General features: G+C 40.0%; 1 pseudogene across 1 annotated transcript; it reads left to right on the plus strand.

Annotated features, from left to right (window-relative positions):
• The first annotated feature begins 3,662 nt into the window (after positions 1–3,662).
• LOC309966126 (V-type proton ATPase 21 kDa proteolipid subunit c''-like) lies at positions 3,663–6,996 on the plus strand (annotated as a pseudogene). Its single transcript has one exon. The product of its transcript is annotated as a V-type proton ATPase 21 kDa proteolipid subunit c''-like (transcript).
• The last annotated feature ends 10,481 nt before the right edge of the window (positions 6,997–17,477 follow it).

Consider the following 17,477-nt stretch of genomic DNA (forward strand, 5'->3'; position numbering starts at 1 on the left):
GTGTTGTTTACCTTCATTATGGAAATTTTCAAATACATACAAAAGTAGTCAGGAGAGTATAATAAACTTCCTTTTTTTAAAAAAAAAAATATATTTATTTGGCTCTGCCAGGTCTGCGGGATCTAGTTCCCTGACCAGGGATCAAACCCAGGCCCCCTGCATTGGGGGTAGCTCAGAGTCTTAACCACTGGACCACCAGGGAAGTTCCTAAGCCTTTTATAATAAACCACTCAGCTTCAGTACTCATCAATTTTAGTCAATCTTTTTCTTTTTTTTTTTTAAGATTCTTTTATGTGGATCATTTTTAAACTCTTTATTGAACTTGTTACAATATTACTTCTGTTTTATGTTTTGGTTTTTTGGCCCTGAGGATGTGTGATCTTAGCTCCCTGACCAGGGATCGAACCCACAACCCATGTATTGGAAGCCTTGACCACTGGACTGCCAGGGAAGTCCCCTATAGTCAATCTTTTTCATCTTTACCCTCACTTATTTTCCTCCCTCCCGTAGAATATTTTTGCCGTATGATTTTTTTTTTTTTTTTTTTGTCTGCGTTGGGTCTTCGTTGCTGTGCGCGGGCTTTCTCTAGTTGCGGTGAGTGGGGGCTACTCTTTGTTGCGGTGCACAGGCTTCTCGTTGCTGTGGCTTCTCTTGTTGCAGAGCACAGGCTCTAGGGCGTGCAGGCTTCGGTAGTTGTGACACAAGGGCTCAGTAGTTGTGGCTCTCAGGCTCTAGAGCACAGGCCAGTAGTTGTGGTGCATGGGCTTAGTTGCTCCGCGGCATGCAGGATCTTCCTGGACCAGGGCTCGAACCCGTGTCTCCTGCATTGGCAGGTGGATTCTTAACCACTGCGCCACCAGGGAAGCCCGCCATATGATTTTCTAAAGTTTTTATTTGGAAATAATTTCAAACCTACATATAAGTTGCAAAAATGAAAATAGTAAAAAAACCAAATACCCTTTACTTTCATCTATTATTAATATTTATTGCATTTGCTTCATTTGTAGGTCTCTCTCTCTCTCTCACACACACACACACACACACACACACACTTTTTTGGGGGAGCAATTTGAGGGTAACATACATCACAACCCTTTATCCATAAATACTTCATTGTGTATTTCCTAAGAATAAGGATATTCTCTTATAGACCATAGTATAATTATTAACCTCAGTAAATTGAACATTGACTCAATAGTTTTATCTACTGTACCATTCTTATTCCAATTTTGTCAATTGTGTTCTTTAGAACTTTTTCTTTTCCCCCGCACCGTACAGCCTGTGGGATCTTAGTTAGTGGGAACTGAGGAGGCCTCGGTTCCTTGCCACATGGGCCTCTCCCTGGGGTTGCTTGTGTGTCCTCATAGCATGGTACTGGCCTCATCTAGAGCAAGTGATCCCTGAGAGGGCAAGGAGAGGGCAAAGCCTTGTGACCTAGTCTTAGAAGTCACACACTGTCACCTCCACTACAGTCAACTCATTAGATGTGAGGGACCAAGTCCAACCCACATTCCAGAGAAGGGAAATTTAGCTCCAAATTTTTTTTTTTTTAAGTTACAACTTTTTTTTTTTTTTTTTTTTTTTTTGTGGCCGTACTGCGCGGCTTGTGGGATCTTAGTTCCCTGACCAGGGATTGAACCCGTGCCCTTGGCAGTGAAAGTGCCGAGTCCTAACCACTGGACTGCCAGGGAATTCCCTGAAGTCCCAACTCTTGAAGGGAGAAGATCAAAGAATTGGTGGACATATGTTAGGACCATTACAGAATCCATTGATGATTCTTGCCTGATGTAATCCTTACTTAAAATAATGATTTCCCACCTATTCTGTATTATTTTTAAAGCGAATTTTAGCATCGTATTTCATCTGTAAGTTTTTGAGACTGTGTCTCAAAAAATAAGTATTTTTTAATATTATAAACTGATGATATTATCAAGTAGCAAGTCAGTATTCAAATTTCCATTTGTCCCACGAATGCTGTATTTTCTGAGGTACAATTCACATGCCATAAAATTCACCCTTTTAAAGTGTACAGTCCAGTGGTTTATAGTATTTTCACAAAGTTGTACAATCATCACCACTAGTTTCATCACACCTAGAAGAAACCCTGTATCCATTAGAAGAAACCCTGTATCCATTAGCAGTCGCTACCCATTTCCAAATTAATTTCTGTGGGTATGCCTCTTCTGGATATTTCATATAAGTGGAATAATTACAATATGTGGTCTTTTATGTCTGGCTTCATTTGAAACCATGGTGCAATCCATGTCACCTGCCTTCACTAATCAAGGTTTTAAGACTTTCAGGTCCTCTAAGCAGCACATAGCTTAAACAGTATGTTTGCCCAAGGTGTTTTCCAGGAACTTGGAGTCAGCTGCCTCGGCTTCAAGTTGAGCCAAGAGTCAGCTCTGTCTGGTTTGAGCCGAGCTGCTTAGGACTGGATAGGACCACTGACCCTTCAGCTGGGCATACGGGAGCATCCACTTGTGACATATTGAACGTGCAGAGAGGCCTGCCCAGAACAATTATCACACCTTTTTCCAATAACCTTTCCTCTCTCTCCACGCCTCAGACTGCCCTGCTTCTTTGTTCTTTTTTCCATAAGTACCTGAGCCCCTTGCCTTTGGGAAGGCAGATTTGAGATTTGTCTTCCCGTCTCGCTTTGCTGCAAACCTCGGCGTCTCACCATTTTGACTTTCTGCGCATCCGGCAGAACAAACCTGGTTCGGTAACACCCTCACTTGTATAAAGTTTTTAAGGTTGATCTGTTGTAACATGAATAAGGAACTTCATTCCTTGTTGTGGCTGAATAATATTCCTTTGTATGGATTTGCCAGGCTTTGTTTATCCATTTTTTTGGCTTACGAATAATTGCTTATGTACAAGTGTTCGTGTGGAGCCATATTTATTTTTAGTTTGTTTGAATTGGTACTGAACTAAAGTCTACACAAGGCCATTAGTTGATAAATCTTTCAAGTGACCACAGATTCCTCCTCTACAACTTTGTATTATTGGGTCATTTGTCCTGTACAGTTTTCCAAGATCTGGATTTTGCTGATTGGATCCTTTAGGCATAAATAATTTAACATGTTCTTCTAACATCTGTAGTTTCATAGGTTGGTAGCTGGGGGTAGAGGCTTGATCACATTCACACTTGATGGGGGCGGGAGGGCTGGCAAGATTACATGCTATGGCCTGTTACTCTACAAACATAAAAGTCCCAAACTTGCCTTAATAAAAGGTGAAAATGTTACTGTTTAGTATATTTTATGAAGAAATTGAGCTTCATAAGTGGACAGATATGGGGAATTATATATAATCAGTGTTAATTTAAGTGATCTTATTCTGGTGAATGTGATTTTTGATTTTTAAGGGCGTATGAAGCCCTTTTCAAATTCTCTTCTCAACAGAGCAGACTACTGAGTGAACGAGTCCACAGCGTGATCCATATTAATAGGCTTCTCGTGTTTAAGTCTTCATCCCTTCTTTCTCTTAATTACCGAAGCGCAAATTGCTTCAGAGAAATTTAAATACTAGTATTTGAACTTTATGCATAATTCTTTTCTTTACCACACAGCATGCGGGATCCTGGTTCCCTGACCAGGGATCAAACCCGGGCCCTCGGCAGTGAGAGCACAGAGTCCTAACCACTGGGCCACCAGGAAATTCCCTATACAGAATATTCTTTGTAGTTCCTTTTTATTTTTCAAGGGTGAACTGCTTTTTAATAAGTCAATATCTGTTTATACTTTTCTTTTGGTTTGGGTCATGATGTTTGATCATGAGAGCTTTCAGTGGAATGTGGAATAGGAGAAAGAAAAAAAATCTGCCAAATGTGTTAGAAAGCATTTGAAATAGAAGTGCTGGTTCCTATTTAAAACACTTCTCTTTGCTGCATAGACCAAGATGAGAGTAAAAGATGCCTTAATATTTAATTTCTATATTGTTAGAGACAGTGGTTTTAATAAATTCCTATTTATCTGTTGTGTATTTTTAGTTTTTTGATGACTGAGTTCTTCTAAGTGGTTTCACATAAAACCACATTTCAAGCCTTGTTTGTTTTCAAGTATACAAATGTATGTCTCAGCCCAAGCATCTTTGTAAAAATAGGCATAGAAGTCTTTTAAATGCTGAACTGTAGTACCTGCTTGATTTATTTTTTTAGTCAGTAATAGAGGAAACTATTAGTACAGTTTTATCAGGAAGTTACTGATGTGTGTGTGCGATTTACAGTGATTCTGTATATGTTCCCCAGCTTCAAAACACTTGGAACTACTGCTGTGGTTTCTGGAAGGGTCAGTTGTTGGTTCTTAAAGTTATACCTGTGCAGCTTGGGTTTGAGTTTTTAAAGAATATTTAACTTTTAAAGAAATTTTCTTAGCCAAAGAGCAGTTTGAGTTGTATCCATGGTTTTTGCTGGGTTAACATCGGCTTCAGTTAAATCGTTTGAATTATAAAGTAAGTATAATTATGGTGAAGAAGATCAGTCTCATTTTTTAAATGCTGAATCACATTTTATTCCTTTAATTAATACAATAGAAACATCAAAATTCAGGACCACTGAAATATGCCAACTTTTGTTTTGGGGGTTGTGTGTGTAGTTGTGTTGATTTGTTTGCTTGGTTTTTTTGGTCTTTAAATTTATTTACTTTATTTTATTTTTATTCTTGGGTACATTGGGTCTTTGTTACTGCGTGTGGGCCTTCTCTAGTTGCGGTGAGCGGGGACTACTTTTAGTTGTGGTGCGCAGGCTTCTCGTTGCGGTGGCTTCTCTGGTTGCGGAGCACGGGCTCTAGGCACGCGGGCTTCAGTAGTTGTGGCGCACAGGCTCTAGAGCACAGGCTCAGTAGTTGTGGCACACAGGCTTAGTTGCTCTGTGGCATGTGGGATCTTCCCGGACCAGGGCTTGAACCTGTGTCCTCGGCATTGGCAGGCAGATTCTTAACCACTGCACCACCAGGGAAGCCCATGTTTGCTTGTTTTTTAAAGAAACTGAAACTGCTATATCTGCTAGTGAAAGAAAATGCTTTGTTTTGCTCTGAAGATTCTGCAGTTGTTTAGGTGTATCTTGGTGCATAAATTACAAAGAATAATGCTAGTTAAATGCCAATAAACTATTTTACTCATTTTATGTGAAACATACAAATTTCGGAGGGTGATGGTGGCAGTGGTGCCTCTTACTACCTTATGTAAAACACTTGAACATTTTCATCAATATTGCCATCATCTGTTTAATATTCCCAGTATATTTTCTCAAAGTCTGTTTACTTAAAATTGTATGGAATGATATAATAAGCAATAAAATCTGAATTACACACACACACACACACACACACACACACAAAGAAAGTAATAGTTCAGTTTTTAAAAATAAGTTTCTGTATTTTGGCAGGAACACAAATAGAATTTTTGACATTCATTATATTAGATGATTAATGATATTTCTTTTGATATAAAGTCCTCTTATTTAGGGTTTAATATTCCATATATTCTAATGAGTACACTTTTCCCAAATGAAAATAATTAAGAAATTTTAAACTTTTTCCTGCTAATGTTTTAATTTCTGATGATAATAAAGAAAAGAGATTAAATATTTAGTAGACCATTTCCAGGAAAAAAAAAACATTGACATATTTTACAGTGGTTCCTCTAGGAGTTTCCGTGGATCAAGAGTAAAATAAGTTCCTTTGCGTACCACTAAACAGCTGGCTCTCTCCCACACAGAGAAGAATATTTTCAACATGGAAAATATATGATACAGCATGTGCTTAGTATTGGGAAAATATCTACTTTCAAATACATATATTAATGTTTGTATTTCAATGTTTTTCCTCTAAAAATAATGTTACTGGTACAATGAAAAATAACAGGGAAAAGGAATCACAATGAAAATGAAAGGGGAGGTGACACTGCAGGGCGGGCCCACAGGCTGCAGGGTGGACAGCGGATGCAGGGACGCGGTTTGAGCTCCCGCCCGCCCATGGCGTCGTTGCCACCATGACGGGCCTAGTGCTGCTCTGCTCCGGGGTCTTCGTGGCCTTCAGGGCCTGCCTGCTTGTCATGGGAATCTGCTACGCCAGTTTTGACTTGGGCTCCCGCTTTGATGTGGCATGGTTCCTGACGGAGACTTCCCCCGTCATGTGGTCAAACCTGGGCATTGGCCTAGCTATCTCCCTGTCTGTGGTTGGGGCGGCATGGGGCATCTGCATCACTGGCTCTTGCATCACTGGGGAAGGGGTGAAGGCCCCCAGGATTAAGACCAAGAACCTGATCAGCATCATCTTCTGTGAGGCTGTGCCCATCTACGGCATCATCATGGCGATTGTCATTAGCAACAGGGCTGAGCCTTGCAGTGCTACTGACCCCAAGGCCATTGGCCATCAAAACTACCATGCAGGCTACTCCCTGTTTGGGGCTGGCCTCACAGTGGGCCTGTCTAACCTCTTCTGTGGAGTCTGTGGGCATCGTGGGCAGTGGAGCCACCTTGGCTGATGTGCAGGACCCCAGCCTCTGTAAAGATTCTCATTGTGGAGATCTTTGGCAGTGCCATTGGCCTCTTTGGGGTCATCGTTGCAATCCTTCAGACCTCCAGAGTGAAGATGGGTGATTAGATGATCTGTGTGGGTGGGGCCACCCCCCACTCTTATTTATTTGTGGTTTTCCCGGGACAGCTGGAGCTGTGCCCCTTAGGCTTTCAGGGGGCTTGGTGTTCAGGGCCCTCCCTGCACTCACTTCTGCTGCCTGTGGACTTAGAGGCACTGCCTGGCTGGACCCTCAGTGTGGCGAGTGGGCTGCTGATGACTGTGTGCAGCTTTGCACTGGTGTCCCACCTCTACCTCCAACCCATCTTCCCAGTGTTTGTGAAATAAACATGGTATTGGTCTGGGTCAGAAAAAGTGAAAGGGAAATGTGTTATAATTCAGAAGCTTTAATTTTCAACAAATCACTAGCCTAATATATCTTCCTCTTGTTGAAGTTTTTATTCTTACTGTTGCTCATACTGCCCTCTCTCTGCTCAGTGGTTTTTGGTTCATTTTTAATTTTTTGCGGCCTCATCTGTCTCTACACAGCCAGACCTGAGAACTGATTCCAGGGAGCCTTGATGCTGAGTCACAGTGGAACACACGTTTGCAGTTAGCTCTTGCACACTTGCCCTTGGGCGTCAGGCCCCTGTGGCCCACCAGGCCATATTCCTGGGACCAGAGGTTTGCCCACACTATGCGAATGACGAGGAGGTTTGAATGGTGGTTACAGTGCCTGCTGTCCTTGTGGGTCCAGCAGTCAAGAATCCCAGGTGTCTCCCATCCCATGGAGCAGTAGTCAGGCCTGGTCAATGGTTCTTGTTGACTAGTGGGCTGCAGAGTCATTTAACGTGACTCTAATTGTCTGATAGCTTTCTTTATATCTGGTATAATAAGATATTCTAGGTTCCTTGTACATTTCTTCTTTTTTTTTCTTTGCAATTGAAGTTATTCTTTTTTTAATTTAATTTTTATTTTATATTGGAGTATAGTTGATTTACAATGTTGTGTTAGTTTCAGGTGTACAGAAAAGTGATTCAGTTATACATATTTCCATTCTTTTTCAGATTCTTTTCCCATATAGGTTATTACAGAATATTGAGTAAAGTTCCCTGTGCTATACAGCAGGTCCTTGTTGATTTTTTTTTTTTTTTTTTTTGGCCATGGCTCACGGGCCTAGCCGCTCCGCGGCATGTGGGATGTTTCCGGACCGGGTCACAAACCCGCGTCCCCTGCATCGGCAGGCAGACTCTCAACCACTGCGCCACCAGGGAAGCCCGATTTATCTATTTTATTTATAGTACTGTGTATATGTTAATCCCAAACTCCTAATTTATCCCTCTCCCCTCCCACCTTTCCCCTTTGGTAACCATAAGTTTGTTTTTGAAGTCTGTAGGTCTGTTTTTGTTTTGTAAATAAGTTCATTTGTATCATTTGTTTAGATTACACATATAAGTGACATCATATGATATTTGTCTTTGTCTGACTGACTTCACTTAGTATGATAATCTCTAGGTCCATTCATGTTGCTGCAAATGGTGTTATTTCATTCTTTTTTATGCCTGAGTAATATTCCATTGTGTGTGTGTGTGTGTGTGTGTGTGTGTGTGTGTATCACATCTTGTTTATCCATTCCTATGTTGATGGACATTTAGGTTGCTTCCATGTCTTGGATATTGTAAATAGTGCTGCAGTGAAACATCGGGGTGCATGTATCTTTTGTAATTATGGTTTACTCCAGATATATGCCCAGGAGAGGGATTACTGGATCATATATGCTAGTTCTATTTTTAGTTTTTTAAGGAACCCCTATGCTGTTCTCCATAGTGGTTGTACCAATTTACATTCCCACCAACAGTATAGGAGAGTTCCCTCTTCTCCACACCCTCTCCAGCATTTATTGTTTGTAAACTTTTTGATGATGGCCATTCTGACCGGTGTGAAGTGATACCTCACTGTAGTTTTTCTTTTTTTTTGCGGTACGCGGGCCTCTCACTGTTGTGGCCTCTCCCGTTGCGGAGCACAGGCTCCGGACGTGCAGGCTTAGTGGCCATGGCTCAGGGGCCTAGCCGCTCCATGGCTTGTGGGATCTTCCTGGACCGGGGCACGAACCCGTGTCCCCTGCATCGGCAGATGGACTCTCAACCACTGTGCCACCAGGGAAGCCCTCAATGTAGTTTTGATTTGCATTTCTCTAATAATTAGGGATGTTGAGCATCTTGTCATGTGATTTTGGCCATCTGTATGTCTTCTTTGGAGAAATGTCTATTTAGATCTTCTGTCCATTTTTTTGATGGGGTTTTTTTTTTTTTATATTGAGCTGTTTGTATATGTTGGAGATTAATCCCTTGTTGGTTGCATTGTTCGCAAATATTTTCTCCCATTCTGAGGATTGTCTTTTCATTTTATTTATAGTTTCCTTTGCTGTGCAGAAGCTTTTAAGTTTAATTAGGTCCCATTTGTTTATTTTTATTTTCATTACTCTAGGAAGTGGATCCAAAAAGATATTGCTGCAATTTATGTCAAAGAGTGCCCTAAGTTTTCCTCTAAGAGTTTTAAATAGTATTCGGTCTTACATTTAAGTCTTTAATCCATTTTGAGTTTATTTTTGTGTATGGTGTTAGAGAATGTTCTAATTTCATTCTTTTACATGTAGCTGTCCAGTTTTCCCAGCACCACTATTGAAGTGATTGTCTTTTCTCCATTGTATATTCTTGCCTCCTTTGTCATAGATTGACCATAGGTACATGAGTTTATTTCTGGGCTTTCTGTCCTATCCCATTGAGCTATATTTTCTTTTTGTGACAATACCATACTGTTTTTATTACTGTAGCTTTGTAGTATAGTCTGAAGTCAGGGAGCCTGATTCCTCCAGTTCTGTTTTTCTTTCTCAGGATTGCTTTGGTTATTCAGGGTCTTTTGTGATTCCATACAAATTAAAAACTTTTGTTCTAGTGAAAAATGCCATTGGTATTTGATAAGGATTGCATTGAATCTGGATTACCTTGGGTAGTATAATCATTTTGACCGTATTGATTCTTCCAATCCAAGAATGTGGTCTATCTTTCCATCTGTTTGTGTCATCTTCAATTGCTTTTATCAGTGTCTCATAGTTTTCGAGTACAGGTTTTTTGCCTCCTTAGGTAGGTTTATTCCTAAGTATTTTATTCTTTGTGATGGTAAGTGGGATTGTTTCCTTAATTTCTCTTTCTTATCCTTCGTTGTTAACTGTATAGAAATGCAAGAGGGACTTCCCTGGTGGTCCAGCAGTTAAGACTCTGTGCTCCCAATGCAGGGGGCCTGGGTTCGATCTCTGGTCAGGGAACTAGATCCTGCATGCTGCAACTAAAAGAGCCCACATGCCGCAACTAAAAAAGCCCACATGCTGCAGTGAACATCCCGTGTGCTGCAATGAAGATCCCACATCCTACAACTAAGACCTGCTGCAGCCAAATAAATAATAAATGTTAAAAAAAATAGAAATGCGAGAGATTTCTGTGTATTAATTTTGTATCCTGTGACTTCACCAAATTCTTTGATGAGCACTAGTAGTTTTCTGGTATAGCATCTTTAGGATTTCTGTGTATAGTATCTTGTCATCTGCAAACAGTGACAGTTTTACTTCTTCTTTTCCAATTTGTATTCCTTTTCTTTCTTTTTCTTCTCTGATTGCCATGGCTAGGACTTCCAGAACTATGTTGAGTAAAAGTGGCAAGAATGGACATCCTGGTCTTGCTCCTGATCTTAGAGGAAATGCTTTCAACTTTTCACCACTGGGAGTATGTTGTTAGCTGTGAGCTTGTCATATATGGCCTTTATTATGTTGAGGTAGGTTCCCTCTATACCCACTTTCTGGAGACTTTTTATCATAAATCAGTGTTGAATTTTATCAAAATCTTGTTCTGCATCTATTGAGATGATCATGTTTTTTATTCTTCAGTTTGTTAATGTGTGGAAAACGTCACGTTTGGTCACCTTGGAGCCCACTGCCTGGTCTCATTGTTTTCCCCCATTCCTATTCCCGACCACCCTTTGATCTCTCATTTCTGGAAACTGTAAGCCCGTTCATCTATTGTAGAGTAACCCCTGTGACTCAATATTACCATAGTGCGATGTCATTTTGTGCTATTTTGAACAATTAAAAGACTTTTTTTTGAAAAAAGATAAATTTGTATCACACTGAATGATATGCAGATATTAAAAAACCTTTGCATCCCTGGGATAAATCCCACTTGATCATGCTGTATGATCCTTTTAATGTGTTGTTGGATTGTGTTTGCTAGTATTTTGTTGAGGATTTTTGTATCTATGTTCATTGGCCTATAATTTTCTTTTTTTGTGGTGTCTTTGTCTCATTTTGTAATCAGGGTGATGGTGGCCTCATAGAATGAGTTTGGGAGTGTTCCTTCCTCTGCAGTTTTTTAGAATAGTTTCAGAAGGATAGGTGTTAACTCTCCTCAAATGTTTGATAGAATTCGTCTGTGAAACCATCTGGTCTTGGACTTTTGTTTGTTGTAGGTTTTTAAATCACAGTTTCAATTTCAGTACTTGTGATTGGTCTATTCATATTTTCTATTTCTTTCTGGTTCAGGTTTGGAAGGTTATACATTTCTAAGAATTTGTCCATTTCCTCTAGGTTGTCCATTTTACTGGCATATTGTTGCTTTTAGTACTTTCTTATGATCCTTTGTATATCTGTGGTGTCAGTTGTATCTTCTTTATTTTTAATTTTATTGATTTCAGATCTTTCCCTTTTTTCTTGATGCCTCTGGCTAAAGGTTTATCAATTTTGTTTATCTTTTCAAAGAACCAGCTTTTCGTTTATTGATGTTTTCTATATTTTTCTTTGTCTCTATTTCATTTATTTCTGCTCTGATCTTTATGATTTCTTTCCTTCTACTAACTTTGGGTTTTGTTTGTTTTTCTTTCTCTAGTTGCTTTAGGTGTAATTTTAGGTTGTTAATTTGAGATGTTTCTTGTTTCCTGAGGTAAGATTGTATTGCTATAAAATGCCCTCTGAGGACTGCCCTTGCTGCATCCCATAGATGTTGGCTCACTGTTTTCATTTTCATTTGTCTCTAGGTATTTTTTGATTACCTCTTTGATTTCTTCTGTGATCCCTTGGTTGATTAGTAACATATTGTTTAGCTTCCATGTGTTTGTGTTTTTTACAGTTTTATTCTTATAATTGATTTCTAATCTCATAGTGCATAGTGGTCAGAAAAGATGCTTGATATGATTTCAATTTTTGTAAATTTACCGAGTCTTGCTTTGTGGTGCAGCATGTGATCTGTCCTGGAGAATGTTCCATGTGCACTTGAGAAAAATGTGTATTCTGCTGCTTTGGGATGGAATGTTCTGTAATTATCAATTAAGTCCATCTGGTCTAATGTGTCATTTAAAGCCTGTGTTTCCTTAGTGATTTTCTGTCTGGATGATCTGTCCATTGATGAAAGTGGGGTGTTAAAGTCCCCCACTGTTATTGTGTTACTGTCGATTTTTTCCTTTTATGGCCTGTTAGCATTTGCCTTATATATTGAGGTTCTCCTATTTTGGGTGCATATATATATTTTTTTTTTTTTAATTAGTTAATTTGTTTATTTTGGGCTGCGTTGGGTCTTCATTGCTGCACCCAGGCTTTTCTCTAGTTGTGGTGAGCGGGAGCTACTCTTCGTTGCGGTGTGCGGGCTTCTTATTGTAGTGGCTTCTCATTACGGAGCACAGGCTCTAGGCATGTGGGCTTCAGTAGTTGTGGCACATGGGCTCAGTAGTTGTGGCTTGCGGGCTCTAGAGCGCAGGCTCAGTAGTTTTGGTGCACAGGCTTAGTTGCTCTACAGCATGTGGAATCTTCCTGGACCAGGTCTCGAACCCGTGTACCCTGCATTGGCAGGTGGACTTTCAACCACTGCGCCACCAGGGAAGTCCATTGGGTGCATATATGTTTACAATTGTTATATCTTCTTCTTGGATTGATCCGTTGATCATTATGGAGTGTCCTTCTTTGTCTCTTGTAACAATCTTTATTTTAAAGTCTATTTTGTCTGATATGGGTATTACTACTCAAACTTTCTTTTTATTTCCATTTGCATGGAATACCTTTTTCCATCCCCTCACTTTGTCTGTGTTTGTCGCTACATCTGAAATGGGTCTCTTGTAGACAGCATGTATACAGGTCCTCCTTTTGTATCCATTCAGCCAGTCTATGACTTGATTGGAGTATTTAGTCTGTTACATTTAAGGTAATTATTGCTATTATGTTCCCATTGCCATTTTAATTGTTATGGATTTTTTTGTAGGTCTTTTTTCTTCCCCTTCTCTTTTGTTCTCTTCTTTTGTGATTTGATGGCTATCTTTAGTGTTGTGTTTGGATTGCTTTTTCTTTTGTGTGTGTGTGTTATGTATTGTAGATTTTTGGTTTGTGGTTACCATGATGTTTTGATATAGCAGTCTATATATATACAAGATTGTGTTAAGTTGCTAGTCTCTTAATTTCAAATGCATTTCCAATATCCTGCATTTGTACTCTCCTTTCTCACAGTTGCTGGTTTTGATATCATATTTGTGTGTGGATGATTTCCTACCTTGCTGTATGTTTGCCTTTACTGGTGAGCTTTCCCATTCATAATTTTCTTGTTTCTAGCTGTGGCCTTTCTTTTCCATCTAGAGAAGTTCCTTTAGCATTTGTTGCAAAGCTGGCCTGGTCATGCTGAATTCTCTTAGCTTTTGGTTGCCTGTAAAGCTTTTGACTTGTCCATCAACTCTGAACAAGAGCCTTGCTGGGTAGCATATTCTTGGTTGTAGGTTTTTCTCTTTCTTCTCTTTAAATATGTCATGCCACTACCTTCTGACCTGCAGGGTTTCTGCTGAGAAATCAGCCGATAACCTCTTGGGGATTCCCTTGTATGTTATTTACTGCTTTTCTCTTGTTCCTTTTAATATTTTCTCTTTGTTTTTAATTTTTGTGAATTTGATTAATATGTGTCTTGATGTGTTCCTCCTTGGTTTTATCCTGTGTGGGACTGCGCTTCCTGCACTTGAGTGTTTCTTTTTCCATGTTAGGGAACTTTTCGGCTATTATCTTTTCGAATATTTTCTCAGGCCCGTTTTCTCTCTCTTCTCCTTCTGGGACCCCTACAATGCAAACGTTGGTGTATTTGATGTTGTCCCAGAGATCTCTTAGACTGTCCTTATTTCTTTTCATTCTTTTTTCTTCTGCTCCACAGCAGTGATTTCCACCAATCTGTCTTCCAGCTCACTTATTCGTTCTTCTGCCTCATTTATTCTGCTATTAACTCCTTGTGTATTTTTCATTTTGGTTATTGTATTGTTCATCTGTTTGTTTGTTCTTTACATCTTCTACCTATTTGTAAAACATTTCATGTATCTTCTTGGTCTATGCCTCCATTCTTTTTCTGAGATCTTGGGTCATCTTTACTATCATTACTCTGAATTCTTTTTCAGGAAGATTGCCTATCTCCACTTCATTTAGTTGGTCTTTTGGAGTTTTATCTTGTTCCTTTGTCTGCAACATATTTCTCTGCCGACTCTTTTTGTCTAACTTTCTGTGTTTGTGGCCACTGGTGCGTGGAGCTGGGTGTCCTGCCTCTTGTGGGTAGGGCCGTGTCAAGGGATATGTGTAGAGGCAACTGTGGGATCAGGACTACTTCAGGCAGCCTGTCTGCTGACGGGTGGGGCAGTGTTCCCACTCAGTTGGTTGTTTGGCCTGAGGTGTCCCAGCACTGGAGACTGCAGGCTATTGGATGGGGCCAGGTCTCAGTACCAAACTGGTGACCTCCAGGAGAGCTCATGCCAATGAATATTCACTGGGGCCTCCACCACCAGTGTCCTTGCCCCCACCGTGTGCCACGGCTGACCTCTGCCTCCCCCAGGAGACCCTCCAAGACCCACAGGTAGGTCTGGCCCAAGCTCCCAGTGCATGTGAAACCTTGTGTGTGTCCTCTAAGAGTGGAGCCTCTGTTTCCCCCAGTCCTGTGGAGCTCAGGCACTCAAGCCCTGCTGGCCTTCAAAGCCAAATGCTCTGGGGGCTCCTCCTCCTGATGCAAGACCCCCAGGCTGAGAAGCCTGATGTGGGGCTCAGAACTTGCACTCTTGTGGGAGAAACTCTGTCTGCAATATAATTATTTTCCAGGTTGTGGGTTGCCCACCTGGCAGGTATGGGATTTGATTATATCATGAAAGCACCCCTCCTACCATCTCATCATGGCTTCTTTTTGTCTTTGGATGTAGACTATCACTTTTAGTAGGTTCGAGTCTTTTTTGTTGATGGTTGTTCAGCAGTTAGTTGTGATTTTGGTGTTTTTCATGAGAGGAGGTGAGCTCAAGTCCTTCTACTCTGCCATCTTATCTCTAACTCATAGCCTCCTTTGTACATTTCTTGTCTCACATCTGGAATTAGCCTTTTTTTTTTTTTTTGTCAAGAATCTTTGTTTCCTTTAGTGGGAAGTATTATTTCAAGACTACCGTCCATGGGCTAGGATGCTCACTGCCATAGGATTGGTGACTGTTTTGAGGCCTGTTCAACAGAAAGGAGAAAAAAAATTTTTTTTAATGTATTATGAATTTGTATAGGGTTTTATCAGGGTTTTACTTATCCTCTTCTACTCTTCCTTTCTCCTTTGCAGGGAATTCCAGTTCTAAGAAGATTCTAGTAATAACAGGTTATATTATTACTCATTTGCTTTAACCACAATACACACACAATAGTATTAGAATACTAATACCAACACTACCACTAATAATGTGACTAAAAAAAGTTAAAGTTTTTTTTTCCTTTTTTTTCCTTAGGGTTTATTCCACTAGGGATGCACAAATTACTGTTTTAAGTTGATTGAAACTTCCTTTTTGTGGGGTTATGCCACCCCCATATACTAATTTAGATTCTTTTGCTTCATCTTAAAATCTTTAATTTTAATTTTGTTTTATAATTATGTAAAATATTTACATAATTCCAAAGTCAAATTTATAAAACAAGGTATGTTCAAAGAAGACTTCTATTTTTAACCCTCATACTGTTCTTTTCCTTTCCCTCTAGTTAACCATTTAAAAATGTTTATATTTATCTTTTTAGCTTAAACACATAGCAAATTTTGTAAATAATGTACATTTTACTGTATATACACACTTTTCTCCACTTTGCCCTTTAATGATATATTCTGGAGATCTACTTTATGGATCTGACATTATTTAACCAATCCTGATTTAACCAACTGCTGATGGATTTTGTGTTGTTTCTGGCCTTTTTGCTATTACAAATACTGTTGTAAGGAATAACAGACCTGTGCATACATTTAAAAAATACTTTTGCCAGTTTATCTTTGGGAGAGATCCCTAGATATAGGATTGTGATCAAAGGGTTATTTTACCAGTATTGTCAAATCTCCCACAGCTACCATATTTTGCAGGACTATCAGGAATGTATGGGTGCGCTTGTTTCTCCACCAACAGTATTCAAACTTTTGGATTTTTTGCCAATACATGATAAATAGCATCTCAGTGTTGGTTTTATTGTGTGTTTCTCTTAGCATATATTATATGGTTTATTTTTCACCTCAGAAGCTCAATTTCTTAGAGATCTTGGCCTTTTTATTTTTAAAAGCTCTTTAAAGATATTAGAGATACTACCACTTGAAATTTTTTTCTGGTATTGTTGTCTTCTTACTTTGCCTATGGTGTCTTGCCTAGGTGTCTTACTCTATACCAAAGTTTTATTTTTTTGTATGTGAAATTACATTTTGTCTTATTACTTCTGGAATTTGAGCTATTATTAGGAAAGTTTTCCCTACTCATTATAGAGGAATTAATCCATGTTTCTTCTAGTACTTCTATGAATATATATATATATCACAAATGGTCCTTGGATTTTGTCAAATAATTTTTCTGTGTTTATTGAAATGATATGATTTTTCTCCTTTATTCTGTTAATATATTATGTGATTTTCAGATGTTAAACCAACCTTTCATTCCTGAGATAAACCCCACTTGGTTAAATCCTTTTTATATTGTTGGAAAGTTTGTGGGGTTTTTTGTTGTTTGTTTGTTTTGGAAAGTTTGTGTTTTAATTTTTATTTTATTTATTATTTTTGGCTGCGTTGGGTCTTCGTTGCTGCATGCGGGCTTTCTCTAGTTGTGGTGAATGGGGGCTACTCTTTTTTTTTTTTTTTTTTTTTGCGGTACGCGGGCCTCTCACTGTTGTGGCCTCTCCCGTTGCGGAGCACAGGCTCCAGACGCGCAGGCTCAGCGGCCATGGCTCACGGGCCCAGCCGCTCTGCGGCATGTGGGATCCTCCCAGACCGGGGCACGAACCCATGTCCCCTGCATCGGCAGGCGGACTCTCAACCACTGCGCCACCAGGGAAGCCCCGAAGGGGGGTGGCTACTCTTGGTTGAGGTGCGTGGGCTTCTCATTGCGGTGGCTTCTCTTGTTGCAGAGCACGGGCTCTAGGTGCATGGGTTTCAGTAGTTGTGGCTCGCGGGCTTCAGCAGTTGTGGCATGCAGGCTTCAGTAGCTGTGGGGTGCAGGCTCAGTAGTTGTGGCACACTGGCTTAGTTGCTCCGTGGGATGTCAGATCTTCCCAGACCAGCGACCGAACCCGTGTCCCCTGCATTGGCAGGTAGATTCTTAACCACTGCGCCACCAGGGAAGCCCCGGAAATTTTGTTTTTAATGCCAGCTCATTTGATGTTAATCTACTGACAAATCCTTTTCCATACTGTCAGATACTCCAATAATTACTGCAATTCCAAAATAGTAGTCTGAATGATTTACTGTAATTCAGATTCCCCTTGTGACCTATGCATGCCTTTATACAGGTTTTATTGCATGCCTACTATGTGCCAGGCATTATTAGATGTTGAGGATGCAGAAATAGGGTAGGCACAAGCCCTTGCCCTCACGGCAGTGGTGAAAACAATCGATAAGTATAAGATAGTTTAACGAGTAT

This window comes from Leucopleurus acutus (genome assembly GCF_964270905.1).
Source record: "Leucopleurus acutus genome assembly, chromosome: 9".
In the NCBI taxonomy this organism is placed as follows: domain Eukaryota; kingdom Metazoa; phylum Chordata; class Mammalia; order Artiodactyla; family Delphinidae; genus Leucopleurus; species Leucopleurus acutus.